The sequence below is a fragment of the Aristolochia californica genome, unplaced genomic scaffold (genome assembly GCF_029961685.1).
Source record: "Aristolochia californica isolate CCGP_79_NKW_82.1479 unplaced genomic scaffold, dmAriCali1.0.hap1 SCAF_7, whole genome shotgun sequence".
NCBI classification, from domain to species: Eukaryota; Viridiplantae; Streptophyta; class Magnoliopsida; order Piperales; family Aristolochiaceae; genus Aristolochia; species Aristolochia californica.
Window position 1 is genome coordinate 16215546 of NW_027182268.1, and position 15245 is coordinate 16230790.

Below are 15245 nucleotides of genomic sequence, written 5' to 3' on the forward strand. Positions count from 1 at the left end.
TGATTTATCATGCGTAATGGGCTATATTTTTTAAAGAATGACTTTTGGAATGGGAGTCAACACTCAGTTAAAAATCCCTAGCCTCCTCCTTTTCCCTACGATTGCAAAACCTGAGATATAAAAACGAAAAACTGCTTACAATCCCTAAAAATTACAGACACTCTTTGGAATTATCTCTCTCTCCATTTGTGCATTGTGCATGTCCATTTTAGATGTACACTTTTTTATTAAATCAAAACTTTGATTTTTTTGCTTTCCCTTCATCCCGTAAACAAAAAAGGCAAATAGATCACAACAAAATGAAAATTTTAATGTTGATGTACGGAAAAAATTTAAAAAATAAAAAAAGTAAATAAAGAAAATTTATTCACACACCACAAATGAACACAAAAGTTTTTTTATCCAGGTTTTGGAAATTCCACTAGCCCAACACTAATATCTTGGAATTTTACATGAAGGAGATTTTTTCTACACCTGTTTTAAAAATGGATATGCATGCTAGAAACATGTTAAAGATTCAAATGACCTATGGATACAAAGCTTTTAAAGAGAATAACAAACGCTCATTAAATTCTCGAGTGAACGTGTGATAGATGCCATATTCTGACATGAGAACTAGGTTAGTTATAATAAAATAACCTTTATAATTGTGTGATAGGTGGTTATTTATCGATTTTCAAATGAAACATGCATTTATTGAATTTGGCATTAATCACTGTCGATATTGCATATTTTTCTCTCCGGAATTATATTTCATTGTTTTTAAGGTTTATTTCTTTCTTAAATGCTTTTTATGGATTCAATTATGGAATTTTAGGAGAATTTTGGTGGAGAAGGAGATATTTACCAAAATGCCCTTAGTGAAATGGAGGTATTTTTAAGGGAAAATCATATTAAAAGAAAAGTAAAAATTGTATTAAAGGGGGAGAGCATCGAGAGAAGGGGGGGGGGGGGGGGGGGGGGCATCGACCAAAACAGAGGACGAGGGGACCGAAACAGGGGAAGACCCGAGAGGAGTTTGCCACCGTCGTTTGCCACGCCACCATCGTCCACAGCCGTCCACCGCCATCCGGCAACCGAGAACAGACCCGAGGAGAGCTCGATAGAGTCTCCATCGCGGTGAGTTCGACAGTGCCAGTTTCTGCTCGCCAGGCTGATAGGTGATCCGAGAGAGCTTCTCCGGTGCCAATTCTGCATTCCGACCATCCTCCAATGTCGATTACGTATTTCCGACCATTCCCGGAGCTATTTCGACTCCAACCGAGACTCAAGAGAGCCGGTTAGAGGACTTCAGCTTTGTTTTGTTCTTCGCCGGACGTCACCTCCATCCGTCGGCTTATATCCTTCGTCACCGGCGTCGTCTCTACCTTCGGCCACTCACTCTTGCTACCTGAAGCCATCAATTTCGGGAAATTATAGCACCCGTGAGAACGAGTCTGCTGCCCAAGCGAGAGGAAGGAGAAGGGGAGTAATTCGTCATTTTCTAATTTAATTTTTCTATAGTTTGAACTTAGGTCTTGAATGTTTATTAAATGTGATTTGATAATTAGTGTTTATTGAAAATTTGTTTTCCGAATATTTGATTAAATTAGCTAGTTAGGGTAGGATTAAAATTTAGGTTGGATTTTGGTATTTTAATCCGATTTTTGTCTTTCACTCAATGCGCCCAAGAGGGGCTAGACGCAAGGATTGAGAAATCGGATCCGTGGTTATGTGGCGCTCGAGAGAGGCACGAATCACCGTAAAATCCAGAGTTGACGTTTCCTGTTGTGCAAGTAGTTAACCAAATGATTGCTTGATAATTTAGGATATAATTAGTGTTTAGTTCAGATTAATTCATCATATTTGGTTAGGCTAGTTGACTGAAGAATACACAAAATTCAGTCGTCCCTATGGATATGACCCTTGCTTCCCGCTAAATTACATGAACGATTCGTACGCTTGCGAGGTATTAAAGTCGATGTAATTAAATTTTCCATCAACGTGCTGTGGGATATTTGCCCGAGTCAAACAAGCCATTATTTTGCACAGTTTCAAATAATTGACCTCACAATCATAGATGATGGTAAAGTGATTTGTCATGCACAACGGGCTATATTTTTTTAAGAAATGACTTATGGATTGGAAGTCAACACTCAGTTAAAAATCCCCCGCCTCCCCCTTTTCCCGACGATTGCAAAAACTTAGATATAAAAACGAAAAAGTGCTTACAATACCTAAAAATTACAGACACTCTTTGGAATTATCTCTCTCTACATTTGTGCATTGTGCTTTTCCATTTTAAATGTACACTTTTTTCTTAAATCAAAACTTTGAGTTTTCCCTCTCCCTTCAGCCCGAAAACAAAAAAGGCAAAAACCTCACAACAAAATGAAAATTTTGTAGTTGATGTATGGAAAAAATTTAAAACAATAACAAATGTAAATAAATAAAATTTATTCACACAACACAAATGAACCCAAAAGTTTTGTTATCCAAGTTTGGGAAATTCCACTAGTTTAACCCTGATAGCTAGGAATTTTACAAGAAAGAGAGTTCTTCTACACATGTTTTAAAAATGGATATGCATGTTTGAAACATGTTAAAGATGCAAATGAGCTATGAATGCAAAACTTTTAAAGAGAATAACAAACGCTCATTAAATTCTCAAGTGAACTTGCGGTGGGATATTTACCCGAGTCAAACATGCCATTATTTTGCCCATTTAAAAAAAGTTGACATAACAATCATAGATGATTGTAAAGTGATTTATCATGCGTAACAGGCTATATTTTTGTAAGAAATGAGTTATGGATTGGAAGTCAACACTCAGTTAAAAATCCCCCGCTTCCTCCTTTTCCCGACGATAGCAAAACCATAGATTTAAAAAACAAAAAGTGTTGACGATCCCTAAAAACTACAGACACACTTTGGAATTATCTCTCTCTAAATTTGTGCATTGTGCATTCCAGTTTTAGGTGGACACTCTTTTCTTAAATCAGAACATTGAGTTTTCGTTCTCCTTCATCCCCGAAACAAAAATTGCAAATATATCACAAGAAAATAAAAATTTTATAGTTGACGTGTGGAAAAAATTTAAAACAGTAACTAATGTAAACAAAGAAATTTTATTCACACACCACAAATGAACGCAAAAGTTTTATTATCCAAGTTTGGGAAATTCCACATGTCCAACCCTAATAGCTTGGAATTTTACATGAAGGAGATTTTTTCTGCACATGTTTTAAAAATGGATATGCATGCTTGAAACATGTTAAAGATTCAATTGACCTATGGATCCAAAACTTTTAAAGAGAATAACAAATGTTCGTTAAATTCTCAAGTAAACGTGCGGTGCGATATTTACCCGAGTCTAACAAGTCATTATTTTGCCCATTTTCAAAAATTTGACCTAACAATCATAGGCGATTGTAAAGTGATTTATCATGCGTAACGGGCTATATTTTTGTAAGAAATGAATTTTGGATTGGGAGTCAACACTTAGTTAAAAATCCCCCACCTCCCCCTTTTCCCGACGATTGCAAAACCTGAGATATAAAAATGAAAAACTGCTTACAATCCCTAAAAATTACAGACACTCTTTGGAATTATCTCTCTCGATATTTGTTCATTGTGCATGTCCATTTTAGATGTACATTTTTTTCTTAAAGCAAAACTTTGAGTTTTTCGCTCACCCTTCATCCCGTAAACAAAAAAGGCAAATAGATCACAACAAAATGAAAATTTAATTATTGATGTACGGAAAAAATATAAAACAATAAAAAAATTAAATAAATAAAATTTATTCACACACCACAAATGAACACAAAAGTTTTGTTATCCAAGTTTGGGAAATTCCACTAGTCCAACACTAATATCTTGGAATTTTACATGAAGGAGATTTTTTCTACACCCGTCTTAAAAATGGATATGCATGCTAGAAACATGTTAAAGATTCAAATGACCTACGGATCCAAAGTTTTTAAAGTGAATAACAAAATCTCATTAAATTCTCAAGTGAATGTGCGGTGGGATATTTGCCCGAGACAAACAAGCCATTATTTTGCCCATTTTCAAAAAATTGACCCAACAATCATAGATGATTGTAAAGTGATTTGTCATGCGTAACGGGCTATATTTTTTTAGGAAATGACTTATGGATGGGAAATGAACACTTGGTTAAAAAGTCACCTACCTTCCCCTTTTCCCGACGATTACAAAACCTTAGATACAAAAACAAAAAAGTGCTTACGATCCCTAAAAATTAGAGACACTCCTTGGAATAATCTCTCTCTAAATTTGTGCATTGTTCATTTCCATTTTAGGTATATACTTTTTTCCTAAATAAGAACTTTGAGTTTTCGCTCTCTCTTCATCCCGTAAACAAAAACGGCATATAGATCACAACAAAATAAAAATTTTATAGTTGATGTGTGGAAAAAATTTAAAAAAATAACTAATGTAAATAAATAAAATTTATTCACACACAAAAAATGAACACAAAAGTTTTGCTATCCAAGTTTGGGAAATTCCACTTGTCTAACCCGAATAACTTGGAATTTTACATGAAGGAGATTTTTTCTACACATGTTTTAAAAATGGATATGCATGCTTGAAACATGTTAAAGATTCAAATGACCTATGGATCCAAAGCTTTTAAAGAGAATAACAAACGCTCATTAAATTCTCAAGTGAACGTGCGGTGGGATATTTGCCTGAGTCAAACAAGCCATTATTTTGCCCATTTTCAAAAAATTGACCCAACAATCACAGATGATTGTAAAGTGGTTGGTCATGTGTAACGAGCTATATTTTTTTAAGAAATGACTTATGGATCGGAAATCAACACTCAGTTAAAAATCCTCCACCTCCCACTTTTCCCAACGATTGCAAATCCTTAGATATAAAAACTAAAAAGTGCTTACGATCCCTAAAAATTACAGACACTCTTTGGAATAATCTCTCTCTAAATTTGTGCATTGTGCATTTCCATTTTAGATGTACACTTTTTTCTTAAATTAGAACTTTGAGTTTTCGTTCTCCCTTCATCCCGTAAACAAAAAAGGCAAATAGATCACAACAAAATAAAAATTTTATAGTTGATGTGTGGAAAAAATTTAAAACAATTACTAATGTAAACAAAGAAAATTTATTCACACACCAAAAATGAACACAAAAGTTTTGTTATCCAAGTTTGGGAAATTCCACTTGTCCAACCCGAATAGCTTGGAATTTCACATGAAGTAGATTTTTTCTGCTCATGTTTTAAAAATGGATATGCATGCTTGAAACATCTTAAAGTTTCAAATGACCTATGGATCCAAAGCTTTTAAAGAGAATAACAAACGCTCATTAAATTCTCAAGTAAACGTGCGGTATGATATTTACCCGAGTCTAACAAGTCATTATTTTGCCTATTTTCACATATTTGACCTAACAATCTTAGATGATTGTAAAGTGATTTATCATGCGTAACGGGCTATATTTTTTTTAAAAATGACTTATGGATTGCAATTCAACACTCAGTTGAAAATCCCCCGCCACCCCCTTTTCCCGACGATTGCAAAATCTGAGATATAAAAACTAAAAAGAGCTTACAATCCCTAAAAATTACAGACACTCTTTAGAATCATCTCTCTCTACATTTGTGCACTGTGCTTTTCCATTTTAGATGTACACTTTTTTCTTAAATCAAAACTTTGAGTTTTGCTCTCCCTTTATCCCGAAAACAAAAAAGGCAAAACATTCACAACAAAATGAAAATTTTATAGTTGATGTGTGGAAAAAATTTAAAACAATAACAAATGTGAATAAAGAAAATTTATTCACACAACACAAATGAACACAAAAGTTTTGATATCCAAGTTTGGGGAATTCCACTAGTTTAACCCTAATAGCTTGGAATTTTACAAGAAAGAGATTTCTTCTACACATGTTTTAAAAATGGATATGCCTGTTTGAAACATGTTAAAGATGCAAATGAGCTATGGATGCAAAGCTTTTAAAGGCAATAACAAACGCTCATTAAATTCTTAAGTGAACGTGCAGTGGGATATTTACCCGAGTCAAACATACCATTATTTTGCCTATTTGCAAAAATCTGACATAACAATCATAGATGATTGTAAAAGTATTTATCATGCATAACGGGCTATATTTTTGTAAGAAATGACTTTTTGATTGGGAGTCAACACTCAGTTAAAAATCCCCAGCCTCCCCCTTTTCCCTACGATTGCAAAACCTGAGATATAAAAATGAAAAAGTGCTTACAACCCCTAAAAAATACAGACACTCTTTGGAATTATCTCTCTCCACATTTGTGCATTGTGCATTTCCATTTTAGATGTACATTTTTTTCTTAAATCAAAACTTCGAGTTTTTCGCTCTCCCTTCATCCCGTAAATAAAAAAACCAAATAGATCACAACAAAATAAAAATTTTATTGTTGATGTACAAAAAAAATTTAAAACAAAAAAAAGTAAATAAAGAAAATTTATTCACACACCACAAATGAACACAAAATTTTTGTTATCCACGTTTGGGAAATTCCACTAGTCCAACACTAATATCTTTGAATTTTACATGAAGGAGATTTTTTCTACACATGTTTTAAAAATAGATATGCATGTTAGAAACATGTTAGAGATTCAAATGACCTATGGATCCAAAGCTTTTCAAGAGAATAACAAACGTTCATTAAATTCTCAAGTTAACGTGTGGTGGGATATTTGCTAGAGTCAAACCAGCCATTATTTTGCCCATTTTCAAAACGTTGACTAAAATATCATAGATGATTGTAAAGTGATTTGCCATGCATAACCGGCTATATTATTGTAAGAAATGACTTATGGATTGGAAGTCAACACTCAGTTAAAAATCCCCCGCCTCCCCCTTTTCCCGACAATTGAAAAACCTTAGATATAAAAACGAAAAAGTGCTTACGATCCCTAAAAATTACAGACACTCTTTGTAATTATCTCTCTCTACATTTGTGCATTGTGCATTTCCATTTTAGATGTACACTTTTTTCTTATATAAGAACTTTGAGTTTTTGCTCTCCCTTCATCCTGTAAACAAAAAAGGCAAATAGATCACAAAAAAATAAAAATTTTATAGTTGATGTGTGGAAAAAATATAAAACAATAACTAATGTAAATAAAGAAAATTTATTCACACACCGCAAATGAACACAAAAGTTTTGTTATCCATGTTTGGGAAATTCCACTAGTACAACCCTTATAGCTTGGAATTTTATATGAAGGAGATTTTTTCTACACATGTTTTAAAAAAGGATATGCATGCTTGAAACATGTTAAAGATTCAAATGACCTATGGATCCAAATCTTTCAAAGAGAATAACAAACGCTCATTAAATTGTCAAGTGAATGTGCGGTGGGATATTTACTCGACTCTAACAAGTCATTATTTTGCCCTTTTTCAAAAATTTGACCTAACAATCATATATGATTGTAATGTGATTTATCATGCATAACACGCTATATTTTTGTAAGAAATGACTTATGGACTGCAATTAAACAGTCAGTTAAAAATCCCCCGCCACCCCCTTTTCTCGACGATTGCAAAACCTAAGATATAAAAACTAAAAAGAGCTTACAATCCCTAAAAAATACAGACACTCTTTGGAATTATCTCTCTCTACATTTGTGCATTGTGTTTTTCCATTTTAGATGTACACTTTTTTTCTTAAATCAAAACTTTGAGTTTTCGCTCTACCTTCATCTCGAAAAAAAAAAAAGTCAAAAAGCTCACAACAAAATGAAAATTTTATAGTTGATGTGTGGAATAAATTTAAAACAATAACAAATTTAATAAAGAAAATTTATTCACACAACACAAATGAACACAAAATTTTTGTTATCCAAGTTTGGGAAATTCCACTAGTTTAACCCTAATAGCATGGAATTTTACAAGAAAGAGATTTCTTCTACAAATGTTTAAAAAATGGATATGCATGTTTGAAACATGTTAAATATGCAAATGCGCTATGGATGCAAAGATTTTAAAGAGAATAACAAACGCTCATTAAATTCTCAAGTGAACTTGCGGTGGGATATTTACCCGAGTTAAACATACAATTATTTTGCCCATTTGCAAAAAGATGACATAACAATCATAGATGATTGTAAAGTGATTTATCATATGTAACGGGCTATATTTTTGTAAGAAATGACTTTTGGATTGGGAATCAACAATTAGTTAAAAATCCCCCGCCTCCCCCTTTTCCCGTCGATTGCAAAACCTGAGATATAAAAACTAAAAAGTGCATACAATCCCTAAAAATTATAGACACTCTTTGGAATTATCTCTCTCTACATTTGTGCATTGTGCATTTCCATTTTAGATGTACACTTTTTTCTTAAATCATAACTTTGAGTTTTCGCTCTCCCTTTATCCCGTAAACAAAAAAGGCAAATAGATCACAACAAAATAAAACTTTTATAGCTGATGTATGGAAAATATTTAAAACAATAACTAATGTAAATAAATAAAAATTTATTCGCACACCACAAATGAACACAAAAGTTTTGTTATCCAAGTTTGGGAAATTCCTCTTGTCCAACCCTAATAGCTTGGAATTTTACATAAAGGAGATTTTTTCCACACATGTTTTAAAAATGGATATGCATGCTTGAAACATGTTAACGATTCAAAAGACCTATGGATCCAAAGCTTTTAAAGAGAATAACAAACGCACATTAAATTCTCAAGTGAACGTGCAGTGGGATATTTACCCGAGTATAACAAGTCATTATTTTGCCTATTTTCAAAAATTTGACCTAACAATCATAGATGATTGTAAAGTGATTTATCATGCGTAACGGGCTATATTTTTTATAGGAAATGACTTATGGATTTTAAGTAAACACTCAGTTAAAAATCCCCCGCCTCCCACTTTTCCATACGATTGCAAAACCTGAGATATAAAAACTAAAAAGAGCTTACAATCCCTAAAAAATAAAGACACTCTTCTGAATTATCTCTCTCTACATTTGTGCATTGTGCTTTTCCATTTTAGATGTACACTTTTTTCTTAAATCAAAACTTTGAGTTTTCGCCCTCCCTTCATCCTGAAAACAAAAAAGGCAAAAAGTTCACAACAAAATGAAAATTTTAAAGTTGATGTATGGGAAAAATTTAGAAAAATAACAAATATAAATAAATAAAATTTATTCACACTACACAAATGAACACAAAAGTTTTGTTATCCAAGTTTGGGAAATTCCACTAGTTTAACCCTAATAGCTTGGAATTTTACAAGAAAGAGATTTCTTCAACACTTGTTTTAAAAATGGATATGCTTGTTTGAAACATGTTAAAGACGAAAATGAACTATCGATGCAAAATTTTAAAGAGAATAACAAACGCTCTTTAAATTTTCTGGTGAACTTGCGGTGGGATATTTACTTGAGTCAAACATGGCATTTTTTTGCCCATTTGCAAAAAGCTGACATAATCATCATATATGATTGTAAAGTGATTTATCATGCGTAACGGGCTATATTTTTTTAAGAAATAACTTTTGGATTGAGAGTCAATACTTAGTTAAAAATCCCCCATTGCCCCTTTTCCCGACAATTGCAAAACCTGAGATATAAAAACAAAAAAGTACATTCCATCCCTAAAAAATACAACCACTCTTTGGAATTATCTCTCTCTACATTTGTGCATTGTGCATTTCCATTTTAGATGTACAGTTTTTTCTTAAATCAAAATTTCGAGTGTTTCGCTCTCCCTTCATCCTGTAAACAAAAAAGGCATATAGATCACAACAAAATGAAAATTTTATAGTTGATGTACGGAAAAATTTAAAACAATAAAAAAATTAAATAAAGAAAAATTATTCACACACCACAAATGAACACAAAAGTTTAGTTATCCTTGTTTAGGAAATTCCACTAGTCCAATACTAATATCTTGGAATTTTACAAGAAGGAGATTTTTTTACACATGTTTTAAAAATGGATATGCATGCTAGAAACATGTTAATTACTCAAATGACCTATGGATCCAAAGCTTTTAAAGAGAATAACAAATGCTCATTAAATTCTCAAGTGAACGTGCGGTGGGATATTAGCCTAGTCAAACAAGCCATTATTTTGCCCCTTTTCAAAAAGTTGACCTAACAATCATTGATGATAGTCAAGTGATTTGTCATGCGTAACGGGCTATATTTTTGTAAGAAATGACTTATGGATTGGAAATCAACACTCAATTAAAAATCCCCTGCCTCCCCCTTTTCCTGACGATTGCAAAACCTTAGATATAAACACGAAAAACTGCTTACAATCCCTAAATTACAGACACTCTTTAGAATTATCTCTCTCTACATTTGTGCATTGTGCATTTCCATTTTAAATGTACACTTTTTTCTTAAATCAGAACTTTGAGTTTCGCTCTTCGTTCATCCCGTAAACAAAAAGAGCAAATAGATCACAATAAAATAAAAATTTTATAGTTGATGTGTGGAAAAAATTTAAAACAATAACTAATTTAAATAAAGAAAAAATTTATTCACACACCACAAATGAACACAAATGTTTTGTTATCCAAGTTTGGGAAATTCCTCTTGTCCAACCCTGATAGCTTGGAATTTTACATGAAGGAGATTTTTTCCACACATGTTTTAAAAATGGATTTGCATGCTTGAAACATGTTAAAGATTCAAATGACTTATCGATCCAATGCTTTTAAAGAGAATAATAAACGCTCATTAAATTCTCAAGTGAACGTGTGGTGGGATATTTACCTGAGTCTAACAAGTCATTATTTTGCTGATTTTCAAAAACTTGACCAAACAATCATAGATGATTGTAAAGTGATTTATCATGCGTAACGAGCAATATTTTTTTAAGAAATGACTTATGAATTGTAATTCAACACTCAGTTAAAAATCCCCCGCCACCCCCTTTTTCTGGACTATTGCAAAACCTCGGATATAAAAACTAAAAAGAGCTTACAATCCCTAAAAAAAATAGACACTCTATTATCTCTCTCTACATTTGTGCATTGTGCTTTTCCATTTTAGATGTACACTTTTTTCTTAAATCAAAACTTTGAGTTTTCGCTCTTCCTTCATCCCGAAAACAAAAAAGGCAAAAAGCTCACAACAAAATGAAAATTTTATAGTTGATGTATGGAAAAAATTTTAAAAAATAACAAATGTAAATAAAGAATATTTATTCACACAACACAAATGAACACAAAAGTTTTGTTATCCAAGTTTGGGTAATTCCACTGGTTTAACCCTAATAGCATGGAATTTTACAAGAAAGAGATTTCTTCTACACATGTTTTAAAAATGGATATGCATGTTTGAAACATGTAAAAGGTGCAAATGAGCTATGGATGCAAAGCTTTTAAAGAGAATAAAAAATGCTCATTAAATTCTCAAGTGAACTTGCAGTGGGATATTTACCCGAGTCGAACATGCCATTAATTTGTCCATTTGCAAAAAGCTGACATAGCAATCATAGATGATTTTAAAGTGATTTATCATGCGTAGCAGGCTATATTTTTGTAAGAAATGACTTTTGGATTGGGAGTCAACACTCAGTTAAAAATCCCCCGCCTCCCCCTTTTCCCGACGATTGCAAAACCTGAAATATAAAAATGAAAAAGTGCATACAATCCCTAAAAATTACAGACACTCTTTGGAATTATCTCTTTCTACATTTGTGCATTGTCCATTTCCATTTTAGATGTACAGTTTTTTCTTAAATCAATATATGTGATTGTTATGTCAGCCTTTTGCTAATGGGCCAAATAATGGCATGTTTGACTCGGGTAAATATCTCATTGCAAGTTCACTTGAGAATTTAAAACATGTGTAGGATCCTAAAGTCATTTCTTACAAAAATATAGCCCGTTATGCATGATAAATCACATTACAATCATCTATAATTGTTATGTCAGCCTTTTGCAAATGGGCAAAATAATGGCATGTTTGACTCATGCAAATATCCCACCGCACGCTCACTTGAGAATTTAATGAGCGTTTGTTATTCTCTTTAAAAGCTTTGGATCCATAGGTCATTTGAATCTTTAACATGTTTCAAGCATGCACATCCATTTTTAAAACATGTGTAGAAAAAATCTCTTTCATGTAAAATTCCTAGTTATTAGGGTTGGACTAGTGGAATTTCCCAAACTTGGATAACCAAAGTTTTGTGTTCATTTTTGGTGTGTGAATAATTATTTCTTATTTACATTAGTTATTGTTTTAAATTTTTTCCACACATCAACTATAAATTTTTTATTTTGTTCTAATCTATTTGCCTTCTCTATTTACGGGATGAAGGGAGAGCAAAAAACTCAAAGTTTTGATTTAAGAAAAAATTTACAACTAAAATGGAAAAGCAAAATGGGCAAAATAATGGCATGTTTGACTCGGGTAAAGTCATTTCTTAAAAAAATATAGCCCGTTACGCAGGATAAATCACTTTGATTACCTATGATTGTTATGTCAGCCTTTTGCAAATGGGCAAATTAATGGCATGTTTGACTCGGGTAAATATCTTAGTACAAGTTCACTTGAGAATTTAAAACATGTGTAGAATCCTAAAGTCATTTCTTAAAAACATATAGCCCGTTATGCATGATAAATCACTTTACGATCATCTATGATTGTTATGTCATCCTTTTGCAAATGGGCAAAATAATGGCATGTTTGACTCAGGCAAATATCCCACCGTACGTTCACTTGAGAATTTAATGAGCATTTGTTATTCTCTTTAAAAGCTTTGGATCCATAGGTCATTTGAATCTTTAATATGTTTCAAGCATGCATATCCATTTTTAAAACATGTGTAGAAAAAATCTCCTTCATGTAAAATTCCTAGTTATTAGGGTTGGACTAGTGGAATTTCCCAAACTTGGATAACAAAACTTTTGTGTTCATTTGTGCTGTGTGAATAAATTTTCTTTATTTACATTTCTTATTGTTTTAAATTTTTTCCATATATCAACTATAAAATTTTCATTTTGTTGTGATCTATTTGTCTTTTTTGTTTACAGGATGAAGGGAGAGCGAAAACTCAAAGTTCTGATTTAAGAAAAAAGTGTACATCTAAAATGGAAATGCACAATGCACAAATGTAGAGAGAGATAATTCATAAGAGTGTCTATAATTTTAAGGGATTGTAAGCACTTTTTCATTTTTATATCTAAGGTTTTCCAATCGTCGGGAAAAAGGGGAGGATGGGGATTTTTAACTTAGTGTTGACTTCCAATCCATAAGTCATTACTTACAAAAATTTAGCCTATTACGCATGATAAATCACTTTACAATCATCTATGATTGTTAGGTCAAATTTTTGAAAATGGCCAAAATAATGGCTTGTTTGACTCAAGCAAATATCCCACACACGTTCACTTGAGAATTTATTGAGCGTTTGTTATTCTCTTTTAAAGCTTTGAATCCATAGGTCATTTGATTCTTTAAAATGTTTCAAGCATGCATATCCATTTTTAAAACATTGGTAGAAAAAATCTCCTTCATGTAAAATTCCTAGATATTATGGTTGGACTAGTGGAATTTCCCAAACTTCGATAACAAAACATTTGTGTTCATTTGTGGTGTGTGAATAAATTTCTTTATTTATATTTTTTATTGTTTTAAATTTTTTCCAAACATCAACTATAAAATTTTCATTTTGTTGTGACCTATTTGCCTTTTTTGTTTACGGGATGAAGGAAGAGCAAAAAAATCAAAGTTTTGATTGAAGAAAAATGTGTACATCTAAAATGGAAATGCACAATGCACAAATGTAGAGAGAGATAATTCCAAAGAGTGTCTGTAATTTTTAGGTATTGCAAGCTCTTTTTAGTTTTTATAACTCAGGTTTTGCAATCGTTGGGAAAAGGGGGAGGCGGGGGATTTTTAACTGAGTGTTGAATTGCAATCCCTAAGTCATTTCTTTCAAAACTTTAGCCCGTTACGCATGATAAATCAATTTACTATCATCTATGATAGTTAGGTCAACTTTTTGAAAATGGACAAAATAATGACTTGTTAGACTCGGGTAAATATCCCACCGCACGTTCGCTTGAGAGTTTAATGAACGTTTGTAATTCTCTTTAAAATCTTTGGATCCATAGGTCATTTGAATCTTTAACATGCTTCAAGCATGCATATCGATTTTTAAAACATGTGTAGAAAAAATGTCCACCATGTAAAATTCCAAGATATTAGGGTTGGACTAGTGGAATATCCAAAACTCTAATAAAAAACTTGTGTGTTCATTTGGGGTGTGTGAATAAATTTTATTTCTTTACTTTTTTTATTGTTTTAAATTTTTTCCGTACATCAACTATAAAATCTTCATTTTGTTGCGATCTATTTGCCTTTTTTGTATACGGGATGAAGGGAGAGCGAAAAACTCAAACTTTTGATTTAAGAAAAAATTTACATCTAAAATGGAAATGCACAATGCAAAATTTAGAGAGAGATAATTCCAAAGAGTGTCTATCATTTTTAGGGATTGTAAACACTTTTTTTTTTATTTCTAAGGTTTTGCTATCATCGGGAAAAGGGGAGGCGGGGGGATTTTTAATTGAGTGTTGACTCCCAATCCAAAAGTCATTTCTTACAAAAATATAGCCCGTCACGCATGATAAATTACTTTACCATCATCTATGATTGTTATGTCAACTTTTTTCCAATGGGCAAAATAATGGCATGTTTGACTCGAGTAAATATCCCACCGTAAGTTCACTTGAGAATTTAATGAGCGTTTGTTATTGTCTTTAAAAGCTTTGCATCCATAGCTCATTTTTATCTTTAGCATGTTTCATACATGCATATCCATTTTTAAAACATGTGTAGAAGAAATCTCTTTCTTGTAAAATTCCAATCTATTTGGGTTAAACTAGTGGAATTTCCCAAACTTGGATAACAAAATTTTGTGTTCATTTGTGGTGTATGAAAAATTTCTCTTGATTTACATTTGTTAATTTTTTAAATTTTTTCCATACATCAACTATAAAATTTTCATTTTTTTGTGAGTTTTTTGCCTTTTTTGTTTACGGGATGAATGGAGAGTGAAAACTTAAAGTTTTGATTTAAGAAAAAAGTGTACATCTAAAATGGAAAAGCAAAATCCAAAAATGTAAAGAGGGATAATTCCAAAGAGTGTTTGTATTTTTTAGGGATTGTAAGCTCTTTTTAGTTTTTATATCTCAGGTTTTGCAATCATCGAGAAAAGGGGAAGGCGGGGGAATTTTAACTGAGTGTTGAATCCCAATCC